The sequence below is a fragment of the Leucopleurus acutus genome (genome assembly GCF_964270905.1).
Source record: "Leucopleurus acutus genome assembly, chromosome: 1".
NCBI lineage: Eukaryota > Metazoa > Chordata > Mammalia > Artiodactyla > Delphinidae > Leucopleurus > Leucopleurus acutus.
The window spans coordinates 84,133,033-84,151,553 of record NC_139142.1 but is presented as its reverse complement, the minus strand read 5'-3'; the positions used below and the strand labels follow the sequence as shown (position 1 = coordinate 84,151,553).

At 39.5% G+C, this 18,521-nt stretch overlaps 1 long non-coding RNA gene across 5 annotated transcripts; it reads right to left on the bottom strand.

Moving 5' to 3' along the window:
* Window positions 1-584: 584 nt before the first annotated feature.
* Window positions 585-17,318, bottom strand: LOC309966232. 5 transcript variants are annotated; one of them, XR_014326440.1, is made up of 5 exons: window positions 17,211-17,318; window positions 15,653-15,733; window positions 10,700-10,769; window positions 10,178-10,261; window positions 585-8,496 (listed from the first exon to the last, which is right to left on the bottom strand). It is a non-coding gene; the product is annotated as an uncharacterized lncRNA (long non-coding RNA). The 5 variants fall into 5 exon arrangements; XR_014326438.1 differs by having other exon boundaries at window positions 585-7,533; window positions 7,884-10,769; XR_014326439.1 differs by having other exon boundaries at window positions 585-10,261.
* Between the last annotated feature and the right edge of the window lie 1,203 nt (window positions 17,319-18,521).

Below are 18,521 nucleotides of genomic sequence, written 5' to 3'. Positions count from 1 at the left end.
TATATCAGTGTGTGTTAAATGAATAGTCTCATAAATCAAAGGAAGGAACTATTACATTAGTTGTCACATCACAAAAACCACATAGCTTTTGTTCATTTGACAATAGCCAATCCCAAGGAAGTTTGTAACAGCTTTCTTAAAACTGAAAAAACTCCTTTCCTTTCCCCTGAATCTAGGAGGATCTCTTCTTAATTAGCGTTGAAACGTCTTTAGTTAACTTTTTAAAATTAAATATAAAAGCTTCTTAATTATCGGCAGTAATTGTATCATTATTTCCTTACCAGAAACTAAACATTTGCTCCTAGACCTAGCATAAGGTTGGCCCTAAAGGTAAAACAGGGGATGGCATAAGGGCATAGTTTAAATAAGGTGCCTCTTTATTCATATGCTTGCCTGTTTTTCCCTTGAACTACCAGAGAAACTGCCACAACTTGCCATCAAGAAACCCAGGTCCTTTGTCTTCTTTATTTGACATCTGGCGCCTACCTAAGCACAGGTCTGTGGATAGGCTCCTTCTTCCATCTCCATAATTTACTGCGTTATTAGAATTACCCATTCCAAATAACAACACAGTGAAATTTCAGTGCATTCTCAGCCCATGCTGCTTTATTGCCAAAATATATATGTACACAGGCGCAGAGTTTCCAACTTTTACAGCAGTTCCTTTTTACAGCAAAGAATATTTCTTCTAATATCCCAAAGATGCATAGATTAGAAAGCAAGCTGCCTTTTGTAAAACTTCAAACATTCAATTAATTCTTTTAACATTATCTTATATACCAATGAGGCAATGAAGAAGATCTGAACAAGTAAAAACAAAAGCTACTGAAGTAAAACTCTATGCAAAGGTTATTCTAACATGAATCTTTTAAATTACCAGCGATAGGTGGTTTTAAGGTAAGCGCCAAGACTATCACTGTTGTTTACGGACTGATGATAATGTATTGCCAGAATATTTATCCCTGGGAGAAAATTATACTTTAATCTATGGCATGGCATACCATCACCAGGGGAGACAAAATCTTTTGAAAATTCTAACCTTAAGATATCTACTCTTGACTTTAAAAGTTTACAGGTATGGGGCTTCCCTGGTGGCGCAGTGGTTGAGAGTCCGCCTGCCGATGCAGCGGACACGGGTTCGTGCCCCGGTCTGGGAAGATCCCACATGCCGCAGAGCAGCTGGGCCCGTGAGCCATGGCTGCTGAGCCTGCGCGTCCGGAGCCTGTGCTCCGCAGCGGGAGAGGCCACAACAGTGAGAGGTCCGTGTACCAGGAAAAAAAAAAAAAAAGTTTACGAGTATGGGTTCCTGGAGAAATCGGTGATGTCTGGGCTTCTAATATTAACATTTTAATATGGCCTAGTGGAAATAATAGGAACAGAGATTAGAGAAACTCTGTCCTTAAATCTTTACTGGTTTCATTGTTTGGTAGACATTTTATTGATAAGTACCAAACTGAAACTTTACATATGGGATATGACATTTCACTTCCTGAACTGGGTAAAAGGACTATAAGTTATTCATTAGGAACTACTGGAAAGTTACCATTCCACTTAAACATTCCTAAAGGTATTCAAAGTGAAATCCCACAGTGAAGATTAAAATGAGGTTGAAATAATTTTGGAAAAATTATTTTTCAATCATAGAACATGAAACCTGGAAGGGGCCTAGTGAAAGTCATCCAGTCTAATCTTGAATTCTCTTCTACTTAGGTCTCTCAAATATAATGAATCACATTTGTACATTACTTGTCATGATCACATGTACTTACATGGGTTATTTCAAAGTCAGGAATCATCTCAAAAAATTTTAAGCTATTACAATGAACTGATCTATTTTCTTCATCAAGTAAGAAAATAAACAGCAAGGTTTTTCTTTTTTACAAAATGGGAAAACTTGCTCCTGTCTACCTGGCATCAAAAGCTTTAGGCAACAAATTATGAAGTCTAACCAAAACATCAAGGATAAAACTCTGGCTATAAAAAAATTTCTTTAAAAACTTAAATACAGTAACAACAGAAAAACCAAACCACAGATGTATCTATATTTTAAGGACTATTTCCATAAAATGGAATGGGCTCCTTTGCTGGAAGGATCTTTTATGGTTGGGTAATACCAGTACCATTCAAAGAGTCACCTAGTTACCTGAAAATCCTGGAACATCTGAAATATGTCCATGTTGCCTCTATTCACTTCCAAGATTCTAGTCTTAAGAGATCCAAACTTAGGCCACATAAATTGTATCAGACAAACCCCATCCCTAGTTACTCTACATCTTCCACACTGGTATTCCATACTCTTTCTGAAACTCTGCACCTTTCTATTATAGCCATAGCAGCTTCTTTATTTATTTGAACATGCTTAGTTTGTGCCTTTTGTTTTAAACATGCTTGGGGACTAATGGAACCAGGCAAGAGGTTAGAGGGTGAGCACTGTTATGCTCTATTCCTGACAGTTTGAATGTCTTATGGTTGCCCCTGTTTATCTTCTAGCTTCCATTTTCAATGGAAGTAAGATAATCTTAGAAAATGAAAATAATCCAAACAATAAATTCAAGCTAGTGGTTTAAGTCTCTATTGCTTCATTATTAATAAATGCATATATCTAATTACTAGTAGCCACATAACATTGGACATTTTCAACCATGCATTAGAATATTATACTCTAAAATAAGAGTTATGGGCCTGCCACTATTGCTTGCACTTCCATCCAGACCCACTTTTAATAAACATGCAGAGTAAACCCCTTGACTCAGAGGAAGTAGAGGAAATTACATGCAAAGTTTCAACTGAAAATGTGGGTTAATAAAGTGATTGCTTAGAAATGTAGGCAGGTGCTCCACATCTATCACAATGCTGCTTCAGAACAGAGGTACAAAAGTCACACACAAAAAGGTTAAAATTAGGACCACTATTCAGTTATAAAAGGATTAATTGCAAATTCTGGTCCTTTTGGGTAGAGAATGATGTAAAAAATTTGGGAAAATAGAGTACTGAGAGATGTCCTCTGGAGCAGTGAGTTTTCTTGGCCATTTACTGACAGTGATGGCATAGAAGAGCATAGGTGGTATAGAGATGATGAAGATGCTCTTAGGCAGAATAGTTTGATTCACATTAATAAGCATTACCTGCACAGCTCCCTGGGGAAAAGGAGTTCATGAACAGCAGAGCTAATACAATGTAAACTCAAAAATCAATGCCCTGAAGTTTAGCATAGCCCTCTGCTTTTGAAAACTATTGGCCAAGGAATCCTTCCAAACATGGTATAATTAACAGCCAAGCAATGTTCTGAATAAACTAGAAGCAATTTGCTTGCACCAGCAGCACCATGAGAATGTAAACTCCTGGAGGCCAAGGGTCTCTTCATATTTTGCATATCACAGGTACACAAAGAGTAAACATGAGACCAAAACAACATTGAAAAGTATCAACCATACTTTGAGACTACAAAAACTTGTAGCACATTTGAGCATTTAAAACTATGAATGTTGCTATTAAGGGTAATCTTTAATTGTTCTAAGTAACTAAACTGTTACTGACATCACTGTAATATGCAGTGGTGTCCTCATGATCGTGCAGATGTTTGAATATTGCTTGGTTATTCCAATGTCTCTAACACAAAACTGAAGACATAGGACATTTAAAGAGGAGCTATAATCAATTTAATATAGCCTTCTCTCTATCCTTTGGAGTTGCCATTTAAGAATTTAATATTCAAGAGGCACTATTTTCTTAGATCCACTCATCTTTCAGTTTTTTTCCCCTGGGAAAACAAGGGAACACAGACACAATCCTTTCAGGGATCTTCAAGGTGCTAAATGGCCAAGATGAACATGAGGTAAAAGGGAGTAAGAAGTCACCCTCATTCTGTTATTACATCCTGATGTGAGAGCTGTATGATTCAGATCAAGAAACTAGTTTGCTGGGTTCTTGTTAAAATAAGCAGTCACAGGCCACAGGCCTTGGCACATCTACATTAGACAGTGTACTGTCTCTGGCCATTCCCTTCAGTCCTTTTGCTTTATACCTTTAAATCCTAACGCCCCTACACTAACAGGCATGAGGAAAAGCCAGCTATAGTCTGTCTTTTTAAACTCTAAATATACACACACAGCAAACTTTTCTCTCTAAAAAATGTACCCAGGAAACTAATGGAGAAAGATGAGGTGACAAAGCAAAAAGTATGCCATTTTATAAATGCTTGTTGTTAAAGGAAACATCATAAGCAAAATCCCCACACGATGAGCTTCAATGGGGTTACTCAGTAGGAGTACATTTCCAGGTTAAGCATCAGAAAAGCTTAAATGGCTCTAACCCTCTGCTCTAGCAAACAAGTAGGGTCTTTAACCTTTAACTTGCACAAACGTTGCTATTTCTCACATAATGATATACTCATATACATTCATAGTTTTGGTTTTTTTTTAAGTACCTTTTACATACTCTTTACCTACAACATCTTTTTCCTTTCATGGAATTCTGTTATCACAGAGCCTCAAACTCAAGTAGTATTCTACTGTACAACCGTGCTAACGCAACTTAGTATACATGCAAAACTGTTATTGCTACTGAAATTCTACCTCTTGAAAATTGTTTGTTTTATGGCTTTTTTTTTTGCAATAGGAAATATTCTTTCCTATATACTGTGCTATTTTGCATTCATTACCTTTTCAGAGGTATTTTTTTAAATGTTTAAATGCTTTTCAGAAGTGGATTCTCCCAGGCACTAAACTAATTGAACCAGGAGTACAACTACTTTAAGTACACTATAAGAATCTAAACCTGGGTCCCTCGAGATTTGCTGCCCAAGAGTCAATTTCTTTAAGCCTGCTTCTGCACACAAGACACACATTAAAAAAGTTTTGCATTTCCTATCATACTAACTATAGAATCTGTGGCAATAAATCCTGGACTCTCCTAATACTGAGATTTAAAAATCACCCCAGAAAACTGCCATTTCCAAGTTCTCAAGAAAGCTTTTAGAGGTAGGAATTTCTTTTCTACAGAAAGCTATGCTTTCAGAACAAAACAACTTTTATTTCTACAAGGAAAAGAGAAAAGAGTGAAAGCTGTCTGAGGCAATTTACTATAACCAAGCAGGGAGTTAGTTAATATTAATACATGGCAACCTAGGTAGCCTCCATTTAGCTACATTGCCAATTCTCATGAAAAGGTCTGGAATCTCATCAATACACAATTCAGCAAATTTGGAAACAGGAAAAGCCCAAGAGAAATTAATCTAGGACACTCAACTACTGACCAGTGTTCTTCTGTTAACATGTAGCATACTGCAGATAGGAAACATAAATGGTCTTCCGATTAGAAAAGCACTCACTTGAGCAATTAACATAGCATCTCAGTAAGACATGCAAAATGTAAAATAATCTGATGCAAAAAGAGTGGGAAAACAATAAACCTACAAGACATACAATGTGAAAACAGTGTAAGAACAGTCTCACCTCAAAGAGAGCAAAGCAGAATCATGAAATGGGGCCTCATTTTGATACAAGGTTTCGTAACACAAAGGCAACTTGGTTTCCTACCTCATGGAAAGCTTAAAAATCCTCAAAGACAGTATCTCACCTTGTGACCCCGTATTTCTATTCATAAATGAGTCTTTTTGGCCTTAATCTCTTTTCCCCAGGGAGAATATCACGGATTCAGATATTTATGAGAAAAGAAAAGGTCTAGATTTTCCACTCTTTTTACACTATTAGTTATTATCAATAATTCATCCTGAAGTTTAAATTATTACTAGGCTCATGCACTAACCCCTAACATGGCACTACAATATGCTACCAAGCACTAATGCTTACAAAACTATACACATCTCAAAATGGAAGACATTGGTGATTTTGTTGTTCTTAAACAACTTGTAACATCTGTCCACAAGTATTAAAATATACATATATATATTTCTATTGCACATATCCCATTTTTGTTCAACTTTTTAAAAGAAAAACTGCCAGCTAACATGGATGAGCAAAGGAAAGGAAGTAGGCACAGCTACAGATTGAGGCATAGTCCTGCCTAAAATTATAGCTTTTGCCATCATGAAGTGGACCAAAATAGACCAGGAAAAACAATGTAGATGTATTAAGTAAACACTGGGCAAATACAACTGGAATATACCCATTTTGTTAAATGCCATCTGGTGAAAATCATGGAAGATGCAGATGCAGAAACAACCTGAAAGCATTAAACAGTGGTTCTCTTAGCTTTGAAATGAAAATATGTAAAGCAACTGGAGAAGATGAGTCTGATACACACACAATTATTCAAACAAGTGGGCCAGAGATGGTTTCACTGGTGCTGACAGTAGAGGGTCTCTATCCCCTGCCAAACAATCCTACCCAAAAAGTTGCCCAAAAAAACATGGGGAGGATGGGTAACAGACAACTGAAGATACAAATTCTCCACATGATATTCCCAACGTACCAACGGGATTCATGTATGTAGGTTCCATTCTGTCTTTATCAATTCCAAAATACTGATAGAAAACATCAGGAAGTGGCTGAGAAGTTAGAGAAAAATTTAAGTTACCTTTATCCAAGTTACTTCTACTATGCTTTACCACTCAGTAATTGCCCCCAATTAAAGGAAATTATATTTTATCTATATTATGTAATTATTTTACTGAAACGCTTCCATATGCCAATTCAAATTGGTTGACCAATTTAACTAATCATTAAGAGTGCTCAATATTTCCAATTTTTGGCTATTTTTATCACTCTCAAATTCTGGTAAATCTGCCCCAAGATTTCAGCAGCACAACATGCATTGCCCTGGGCAAACATTCCCTGTATCACAGAGATGATCTAAGATGATTTGTTCTTAATTTCATCTAACCAGCTGTAAATTCTTTCTCTACTTACAAAAACTTATAAAGGTTTCATTCTTCTTATGTAAACACCTGGCAATTCATACAATGGTCCCCTGTTGATTTGGAAGCAAGGACGGCTTTACCCTGTAGTCTGTTCATCAGATAGTTATAAGTTTTAACAGAAAGAAAGGAAATTCATTATTTCTTACTGGAACTATTTTTCTTGTTTGAGTTTTTTCAGACCCTGGATTTCTTCTAAATCTACATTGACCCAACCACAGTCTGGGAACATTTCTTCTGAGGCCCATTCTCTGATGAGAAAGTTCAGTTCCAACTGGGGGAAGTTACCTCAGTCCCAGCCTTTTCAGCCAAACATACACCTATTGCCTAGAAAAATAAATCAAATACCCAAGAACCCATCTTGGATCAAAGGGAAAAAGTTACTTATACTTTTACAAAAAACAAAGCTATAGAATGTGAAACGCCATAAAGTCAGATGGAGCTGCATAAAGCATTTTCACTTCTTTTTCTTAGGAGAAGGGAGTAATATGGAAACTTTCCTCATTTTTTTCTCCACTCCTGTATGTCCAAAGGTGAAGGCAGGTCATACTGTAGGGTCCATCCCAAGATCTTCTGAACAGAAAAACCACTTTTGCCACTTTTCTTCCAGCCTTAGCAGCATGTAAAACCAAGTCTCAAGTGCTGTATAAATAAGACTGCACGAAAAAGAATGAACTAATTTTAATACAGTAGCTTCTCATCCTAGGATGGTGAAGAGGGTTCCATCCCTGGACTCAAAACTGTTTAGTTCCCTTTTACCAACTTTTCACTAAACCCAAGTATGCATTCATAGGGTTAGCATCTGCACAATGTGGTTATTCCTTAGAAGAATGAAAAAACATTTAAAAATACCATATATCCAAAGACTTCTGAGAAAGAAGTCCACCACAGCTTCCTTCTCCAGGAGAAATATCCCTCTTATCATCCAAAAATGTGGACTTACACATGTAAAAATGTGTATTTATATTTATAGAGTTGTGATAATGTACTCACATATACAACTAACCTTGTGATATCTTGTCTTTATGCTTCTTTATCACATCAAAGGTTTTACTGCAAAATTGGACCTTTGTTCTTATCCAGTAAATCTATGCCAAAGGATGAGCCAGGTATTAGAAATATATGTAATTTTTTAAGCATCTCTTTCACTTCAAATTAGAACACATATTTGGAATTTACTGCTGCAAGTCTCAACTGTGCTTATCACAACAGTGGCTAAAACTGGAAGACGTTAAAAAAAACACCCTGATGTCACGCACGCTTGCTATCTCGTCTTCTTATCTGGAACAAAAGGTAAAGAATTCACAAATATCACCATCTAAGCACCTGTTTCAAATGATATCAGCCTTCAGCTTGTAAAATTATTTGTGATTAAGCAAATTGCAGCAGAAGATGCATATCAGTTGCTTCTTTCTTCCTAGAGAAGTTAGCAGGATGACTGCATTCCAGGGGCTTCTCTTCTTTGAATCTGAGAGGTGGAACAAAAAGAAGAGCAGCCTTTTCCAGTCCAAATCATGGAGGTAAAGTTTAGAGAAGAGATATCCACATTTCAAGAATAGGGAAGGTGGCCCGATAAAAGAAGCAGGACAACCCCACCCCAGGAGACAACATAGAAAAACCTGGAAATACAAAATAGATTGAAAACAGGAAGATTAAGATAGGTACTTCTATATGAGCTTACTTTTTAAAAATAGTATTTTAAAACACACACAAAAAAATTTTTTTGGATTACATATTGTTTAAAAGAAAATGTCCAACCACACCACCAAATTCAGTATTATCACTGGAAAAGCAGAAGCAGGGGAGCTTCCCTGGTCGCACAGTGGTTAAGAATCTACCTGCCAATGCAAGGGCCATGGGTTCAAGCGCTGGCCCGGGAAGACCTGACATGCCGCAGAGCAACTAAGCCCGTGCGCCACAACTACTGAGCCTGAGCTCTAGCGCCCACGAGCCACAACTACTAAACCTGTGCACCTAGAGCCCGTGCTCCACAACAACAGAAGCCACCGCAATGAGAAGCCCATGCACTGCAACGAAGAGTAGCCCCCGCTCACCGCAACTACAGAAAGCCCGTGTGCAGCAACGAAGACCCAACACAGCCAAACATAAAAAATAAAATTTAAAAAAAAAAAAAGAAAAGAAAAGAAAAGAAAGAAAAGCAGAAGCAGGGACTTCCTCAGCAGTCCAGTGGTTAAGACTCCACCTTTCAATGCAGGGGACACGGGTTCGATCCCTGGTCGGGGAACTAAGATCCCACATGCGTAAGGGTGTGGCCAAAAAAATAAATATATATAAAATAAGAACTAACAAATAAATAAAAAGAGAGAAAAGCAGAAGCAGTAGCCAAGAAACTTATGTAAGTATGATACAAAAAGCTAGAATTATATAAAAACTTGCATTATATAAAATGAGATACACATGTTAATTTTCTCTTATGCAAATGGAATAATATAGTCCATGAAATGATTCTATATAAAACATTTGTGTTGGGACTTCCCTGGTGGCACAGTGGTTAAGAATCTGCCTGCCAATGCAGAGGATATGGGTTCAAGCCCAGGTCCAGGAAGATCCCACATGCCGCGGGGCAACTAAGCCCACGAGCCACAACTACTGAGCCCACATGCCACAACTACTGAAGCCCATGCCCCTAGAGCCTGTGCTCCGCAACAAAAGAAGCCACTGCAATGAGAAGCCCACGCACTGCAACGAAGAGTAGCCCCTGCTCACCACAACTAGAAAAAGCCCACATGCAGCAACAAAGACCCAACACAGTCAAAAAAAAATAAATATTTAATAATTTAAAAAAACAAATCTGTGCTTAAAAGCAGTATTGTAGGACTTCCCTGGTGGTGCAGTGGTTAAGAATCCACCTGCCAAACAGGGGACACAGGTTCGAGCCCTCGTCTGGGAAGATCCCATGTGCTGCAGAGCAACTAAGCCCATGCACCACAACTACTGAGCCTGTGCTCTAGAGCCCATGTGCCACAGCTACTGAAGCCCGCATGCTTAGAGCCCATGCTCCACAACAAGAGAAGCCACTGCAGTGAGAAGCCCGTGCACCACAACAAAGAGTAGCCCCCTGCTCGCCACAGCTAGAGAAAGCCAGTGTGCAGCAACAAAGACCCAACACAGCCATAAATAAATAAATAAAACCAGTATTGTACTCCAAAGTTGATGCTTTAATACTTAATACTCAAAACCATATGTGTCATCTTACTCGGAATTATCTTCAACTACCTAAGACCAAGAGTGAACAATAAAAATTTTGTAAACTATAAACACAGGTAAAACAATACGTACTGTAGCATGATCGCCAAATGCAAGCGTGTAAAAACATTAGCAGTTCACTGCTGTTAAACATCACACTTGTTAAACTGCAAATATCTGCAAAAGTAAATCAGACAAAAAAAGGACAAATATTGTCTAAGTCCTCTTACATGAGGTAACTAGACTAGGCAAATTCACAGAGAAAGAAAGTGGAATACAGGTAACTAGGAACTGGGGGGGCGGGGGGCTGGTGGCAGGGAAGTGGAGAGTTACTGCTTAATGGATATTGAGTTTGTTTGGGATGATGAATAAGTTCTGGAAATAGACAGTGGTAATGGTTACAGAACAATGTGAATATACTTAATGCCACTGAATTATACATTTAAATATAGTTAAAATGATAAATTTTATGCATGTACGATAATAAAGAAATAAATCACAGGTGCATATCAAAAGCTTAAATAAATTACTTAAGCTTACAAAAATGGCCAATGGTGACTGGCTGACTAGTCTTCCTAGCCCTCCATTTTTAGTACGTCAGAGATTCAAAAATACCTCTCAACTCCAAACTGACCTTGAATAATAACCTCTTCTGGTTGAAGACGAGACAGTTCTGATTCAAAACCTACAAAAGGAAAATGTAAATTAATTCAGAAGGTAAAGAACGACAGAATTTGCATTTGTTATAAAAGCAGCAGAGGAAGTGAGAGAAAAAACTGAGAATCCACATACAGGCCTTTAGAACCCTACGGAGAACAGAGCTGTTTCATTATATAAGTTTACTCAGGCTAGTTCAAAGCTTGCACCAGCCACTAGACTGTTCTGTAGCTCAATTCTAATGGCCAGATAATTGGCAGTAATGTTGAGGGGGAAAGAAGATACAAGCTAGTTCTTTCCACAAGTAAATATGCTGAAAGAATTCGATATAAACCAAATAAGTACCAAAGAAGTCTTTTAAAAAATGCACCTTTTGAGCTTCCCTGGTGGCACAGTGGTTGGAAGTCCGCCTGCCGATGCAGGGAACATGGGTTCGTGCCCTGATCCGGGAAGATCCCACATGCCGTGGAGCGGCTAGGCCCGTGAGCCATGGCCGCTAAGCCTGCGCGTCCGGAGCCTGTGCTCCGCAACGGGAGAGGCCACAACGGTGAGAGGCCCGCGTACCGGAAAAAAAAAAAAACCCACCTTTTTGGGACTTCCCTGGAGGTCCAGTGGTTAAGACTCCGTGCTTCCAGTGCAGGACGCACGGGTTCGATCCCTGAACAGGGAGCTAAGATCCCGCATGCCATGCGGCTTGGCCCAAAAAAAGAAAAAGATAAAAAGCACCTTTTCCTTAATGTCATTTGCTGCAACATGGATGGATGTAGAAATTATCATATTCAGTGAAGTAAGCCAGAGACAGAAAGACAAATACCATATGATATCATTTATATGTGAAACGTAAAAAAAAATGATACAAATGACTTATTTACAAAACAGAAACAGACTCACAGACATAAAAAACAAACTTATGGTTACCAAAGGGGATGGCGGCTAAATCAGAAGTCTGGGATTAACATATACACACTACTATGTATAAAACAGGCAAACAAGGACCTACCATATAGCACAGGGAACTATACTCAATACCCCAGAATAATCTATAATGGAAAAGAATCTGAAAAAGACTACGTATGTATGTGTGTATGTATATATATACACGCATATATATAAAAAACGGAATCACTGCTGTACGCTTGAAACACAACATTGTAAATTAACTATACTTCAATTTTAAAAATGCACCTTTTCTTGTGCTTGCTTCAGCAGCACATATACTAAAATTGGGAATGATACAGAGAAGATTTGCATGGTCCCTGTGCAAGGATGACACACAAATTCGTGAAGTGTTCCATATTTTAAATTTATTCATTTATTCATTCATTTATGGCTGTGTTGGGTATTCATTGCTGTGCACAGGCTTTCTCTAGTTGCAGCGAGCGGGGGCTACTCTTCGTTGTGGTGCACGGGCTTCTCATTGCAGTGGCCTCTCTTGTTGTGGAGCACTGCCTCTAGGCGCGTGGGCTTCAGTAGTTGTGGCTCGCAGGCTCTAGAGCGCAGGCTCAGTAGTTGTGGTGCACAGGCTTAGTTGCTTCGCGGCATGTGGGATCTTCCCGAACCAGGGCTCGACCATGTCCCCTGCATTGGCAGGCGGATTCTCAACCACTGCGCCACCAGGGAAGCCCTACTTTTCCTTTTAATCCATGCATGAAACACTACATAAGGCACTTATGTAAGGTACAATACTTATTATGTTTCTCATGTGTCCTGTCTAAAATGTAACCTCCACCAGGAAGGAACCTGTTTTGTTCACTGGTGAATCCCAGGCACCTAGAATAGCATGTGACCCATAATAAGCACTTAATAAAAATTTGTTGAACAACTGAATAGCAGGGCTCTTAAATATACCTAGCCAACATGAGTTAAAATTTAAATAGACAGGTCCTAGAGTTAGGTGAAGAAAGTACAACTATACACTCTGATCTACAAAACTTACAAATACATTCCTGTAAAGCTGGTGCCTTACTACGCATTTCTGGGTCTCTGAACTCACTTGTTTAGTGCTGTTGATTATACAAAAAATGTAACTTTATATTAGAAAATCTGACTTATTGAGAGGATGAAAAGGGAAAATAGGAATTTTCAATGAAGCTCTTGGGCTAGCCAGATCTGAGTCAAATGACTTTATGTAGTAGTCAGCTTCTAAGATGGTCCTCCCTTACTGCTGCCTCCTGGTATTCACACCCTTTAATAATCCCTTCTAAAAATGAACCAGGGTTCACCTATGTGACTACTGTATAATAAAAAATTTGACTGGCCTTTGTCCCTAGAGGGAGACTACAAATTGTTGGAATTTACAGTAAATGAACCAGTGGAAATTAAACAACACACTCCTAAACAACCAATGGGTCAAAGAAGAAATCACAAGGGAAATTTGAAAATATCTTGAGACAAATGAAAACAAAAACACAGCATACCAAAACTTACAAGATGCAGCAAAAGCAGTGGTAAGAGTAATATACAGCTGTAAATGCTTAAATTAAAAATGAAGAAGGATATCAAATCAACAACCTAACTTTATACCTTAAGGAACTAGAAAAGGAATAAATAAACCCAAAGCAGCCAGAAGGAAGGAAAAAATAAATATGAAACCAAAGATTGGTTCTGACAGGGTCATGGGAACCCTTGAATCTGCAGCCAGTTGGTCAGAAGTGCAGGTGGCCTGGGGATCCTCCAAAGTGCTGCTGGCATCTAAAGTGAGGGCAGTCTTCTTGGGGGATCATGCCCTTTTGACTTGTGGGGTCTGCATTAATTCCAGATGGTTAGTGTCAGAATTGTATTGCAGTATACTAGTTGGTGTCTAAACAATGACCAACAGAATGAGGAGGAAGTGACAGTGAGTGACTTTTGAGGCAAGGTCATAGATGGGATTGTGGCTTCTGCCTTGCTCTCCTGAATTGTTTGTTCTGGGAAAAGCCAGCTGCTGTATCATGACACTCAAGCAGCCCTGGAAGAGGCTGACAGTGGTAGGAATGAGGCTTTCCACAACCAGCATGAATTTGCTAGCCATGTGAATGAGCCACCATGGAATTAGATGACTGCCACCCCAGCTAGTATCTTGACTGTAACCCTGTGTAAGACTCCAAACCAGAAACTCTAATAACTCCTGACCCACACAAACTGTGCGAGATAATAAATGTTTATTGTTGTTTTAATCCACTACATTTTGGGTAATTTGTTACACATCAATAAATAGCTCAAGGGCTTCCCTGGTGGCACAGTGGTTGGGAATCCGCCTGCCAATGCAGGGGACACGGGTTCGAACCCTGGTCTGGGAAGATCCCATATGCTGCGGAGCAACTAAGCCCGTGCACCATGACTACTGAGCCTGCACTTTAGAGCCCGTGAGCCACAGCTACTGAAGCCCACGCGCCTAGAGCCCATGCTCCACAAGAGAAACCACTGCAATGAGAAGCCCGTGCACCACAACAAAGAGTAGCCCCCGCTCACCACAACTAGAGAAGGCCCACGCGCAGCAACAAAGACCCAACGCAGCCAAAAATAAATTTTTAAAAAAATTATTAAAAAACAACAACAACAAACAAACAAATGCTGGGACTTCCCTGGCAGTTCAGTGGTTAAGACTCTGTGCTCCCAATGCAGGGGGCATGGGTTCGACCCTTGATCGGGAAACTAAGATCCCCCATGCCACACGGCCAATAAAAGAAAAAGAAAAACAAATGCTGGGTTTGTTGGACAGTTTCTGCCCCCAGATGCGGGCTAGACTATACTAATATAGATGTGCTTAAGTGGATTTATTTCCTCCCCATAAATGAAAGCACACTATACAATGTCCTGGGATTCAATATCCTAAGATAAACCAAAATGGAAAAGAATATAAAAAGAATATAGTTATATGTATAACCGAGTCACTTTACTGTACAGCAGAAATTAACACAACATTGTAAATCAACTATACTTCAATTTAAATAAATAAATTTACTCAGTTGAATTTGTGTTATTTAACAGTCTTTCTGGACTTAATTAAGGTTACAATCCAAGCAACAAAGCCTTGGCTCTAAAAGTATATGATAAAGACTCTACCAGCTAAAGGGTATTTATTCCTTTTTCCCTCTTCTTATTCCTTTTCTTAATATTGAAATACATATAGTTGGAGTTTTTCACTCATCTTTCTTCAATTTTTTTTATTGTAAAATACACACAACTTACAATTTATCATCTTAACCCCTTTTAAGTGTTCAGTTCAGTGGTAAGAAGTACATTCACATTATCATGCAACCATCACCACCATCCATCTCCAGAACTCTTTTCATATCACAAACCTGAAACTGTACCAATTAAATAATAAACCTCCATTTCCCCTCCCTGCAGCCCCTGGCAACCACCATTCTACTGTCTGTCTCTATGATTTTAACTACTCTAAGTCCCTTATACAAGTGGTATACAAGATTTTAATCCTTAAAGCAGTTCAACATTGAATGTTTTTCATATAATACAATCAAGGTATATGACTAAGTAGATATTATGGTTTGAACTGTGTCCTGCCCAAATTCCTATGTTGTCATATGAATACCTCAAAATATGACCTTACTTAGAAACAGAGTCACTGCAGATATAATTAATTAAGATGAGGTCATACTGGAGCCAAGTGAGCCCCTAATCTGACTGGTGTCCTTATAAAAGGAAGAATTTAGGACATAGACATACACAGGGAGGATGCCTTGTGAAGACTGGAGTTGTGCTGCCACAAGCCAAAGAACTACCCAAAGCTAGAAGAAAAGCGTGGAACAAATCCTTCCCTAGTGCCTTCAGGGAGAGATTATACCAATAATTTATAGTCACTTTTGACGTTCATCCTCTGTTGAAGCTAATGATTTCTTGTTCTACTTCTATCTAGCTATTGCCAATTTGCATAAACAGTATTTGAAAGCATTAGCCACTATTACTCACTTGCCAAATCCTGAGTTCAGAATTTTGTTTTCTTTTTGAGATGAACATAAAAGCACCTACAAGTCAAGGAAAATGTTCTTCCTGTGATAAGGAAAAATAAAAAGAACATTACAGTAAGGATACAGCCCTCACTTTTGCTGTATGCGTTTTTGTGCAAAATTATTCAAATGAACCAAACTAGTCTTAAAAACATCACTATCAAAAACTATTCAGAAGGAACAATCAAAAAGAATTTACTCTATACCTGCACTGGCATTAATTTTATAAAGATGTCAAAACTCCTGGAGCAGTGGTTCTCAAGTTTTTAAACACTGTCCCCTTTGAGAATCTGATGCTATGGACACTCTTCTCCAGCAAAAGACCTTTGCTTTAGTATAAATGATCACTCCCCTGTTTGTGAGGTAGGAAGGAAGAATGTTCTATTCCTTTCCTCTGCCCAGTATCATCTTCTCCTAGATGAAATGAAAAAACTATTCTGGACAAAAGCAACAGAAACGTCTTATTTAGAAGTATTTCTTTACCTGGTATTTTCAGCTCTGTTAAATCCAGGGCCAGCAAAAAGCATACCAGACACATTCATTTGTATTCGGACATGTCATTCGAACTGGGCCTAACTAATGTCCCAGTTTTAAACAGGCTTCAACAACTCAGAAACCTTTCCCACAATTTAACTGAAAGGTCGAATGAGGGGTCATAACAACCCAAATTACAAAAAAAGGTATCCCATGAAATTAAACAAGAACCGAACACAAATGCCTGACAGTAGTATACTTTGTAACCCCACCCCATTACACAAATTACTTTATAATAATAATTCCCCAAAGTCTTTCTCATTCTGTCTATAAATATATACATAAATAAAAATTGTACACTGACTCCTTTAGTTCTGGAAAACTACGGTTAATTCTACCTAGAGTCAGCTGAGATTAATGCGCCATTAGGCAACTATTAGGTCATACAAGGACAAAGCTGCTTTCGCAGATCTTCAAAAAGTTTGAGAGGTGGGAGTGGGAACGAATGCATATAATAAAGGTAAGCAAAAGAACGTACACGATACACAGACTCAAATTAAATCCCACGAAGTGGGGGAAACCTGTTACACCAAATTTCAAGGTCAAAGGGACAGGGTCACAAAATACTCAGAGCCGCAACAGGCCTCGATTGAGAACCGAGCCTCAGGCAAAACAGTGGACACGAAGTTCGTGAGGCGAGGAGCATAAATAAATCAATAAAACAAAGATATTCTTCAAAGATAAACCGATGGCCGACGCAGAGAATGCCACATGTGCACAAGCGTGGGTGCAATCATCGGGCAACAAGCCGAAAGCACAAAGGCAGCCAAAGGCAAGGCACTGAGAAGGTCAGTGGCAGGTCGGGTCTGAGTTATGGTGCAACACACCCCCAAAAGTCCGGGCTGCCGCCCGGAGGTCGCTCACAAGGAAACCCGCGCCTGGCCAAGGCCCGTGCCAGCTGCGGGCAGGCTCCGCGCACTCCGTTCTTCGGACGGCTTGGGCCGCGCCACCTCCTGCTAGTTCCCGTCTTGGCCTTCTCGGCTTACCTCGCACGGGCCAGCAGAAGCACTCGAGCGCCCGAGGTCCGGCCCTCCCCCGGCCCAAAGGCCAGGGGGCCTCGACGCACCTCACTCCGCCATCTTTGCTCCTCCTCAAGTCCGCCAACCCTGCGGCGGCCGTTTCCACAGCCCCCGCCTCTTCCGCTAACGCTAGTACGGATTGGATAACGACTTGCGCAGGCGCGCTCTTCTTCCGTTGTAGGTTGGTTGGAATGTACGTCAATCAATAGCGCCAGCATCTCTTTTCCGGTCCGTTTTTGCGTCTGATTGGATCTCAGGGTTGAGGTAATAGGGAAAAATGTTCTCGTAATTGTTTCTTAGGGGTGTAAAATTAATTCCGCGTAGAAGCAGTGTCGCTTCGTAGTTAGGTAGTCTGGCTAGGCCGCATGGCAGTTTTAAGCCATCGTTAGATTAAGCTATAGATTAAACTAATAATTTCATACTCAGGGCCTAGGAGCTTTTAATACTGGGCATAATACGACACCTAGGCAACCAATTTAATAGCTCAACTTTGCCTCCTGACTTTGACCCATTTCCACTCCTAAAGAGCCCAAATGCCAGACTGCTGTTTATAGTTCTGGTCAATGCGCGAGAGCAGATTCGTCACTTTTCTTTGAGGGCCATTCTGCAGAATGTCAAACTGTTATAACTGACAGTCTTGTTGCTTACTACACCCAACTGTAGGAGTACTGAGATTCTTTCTTCAGTGATTCTTCCAGGAAAGGCAGGGAGTGTAATTGGGAGCTCCTCTAACGGCGCGCGACAAGCGATGGGCAGTATAGGTCCTCAAACACCATCAAGGCTGTCATCTGAGCTGCTTCCTAGAAGTACAGATTCCCTACGACTGCAGCTTTCCGAGATCCACTTCCCTAAGTCTTCAGATGAGGCCAAGGAATCTTATTTTTACAGAAGCTTATGATAAAGGACATCTAAACCTACAGCTAATATCACATTTAATGGTGAGACAATACTTTGCCTTTAAGATCAGAAACAAGGTAAGGACGCAGTCTCCCACCACCTCTACTCTACATTGTACTGGAGGGTGTAGCCAGTGTGAAAAGGCAAATAAACAAAAGGCATCCAGATTGGAAGAAATAAAACTGCTTTCATTGGCAGATGACATGATCCTTTGTAGAAAGTCATAAGGAAAACATAGACACACACAGACACAGCAAAAACAAAAACAAAACAAACTACTAGAACTTACATGTTTAGCAAGGTTGTAGGATACAAGATTAGTATACAAAAAATCAACTTTATACTCTATACTAATAACAAAAGTGAAATTAAGAAAACAAC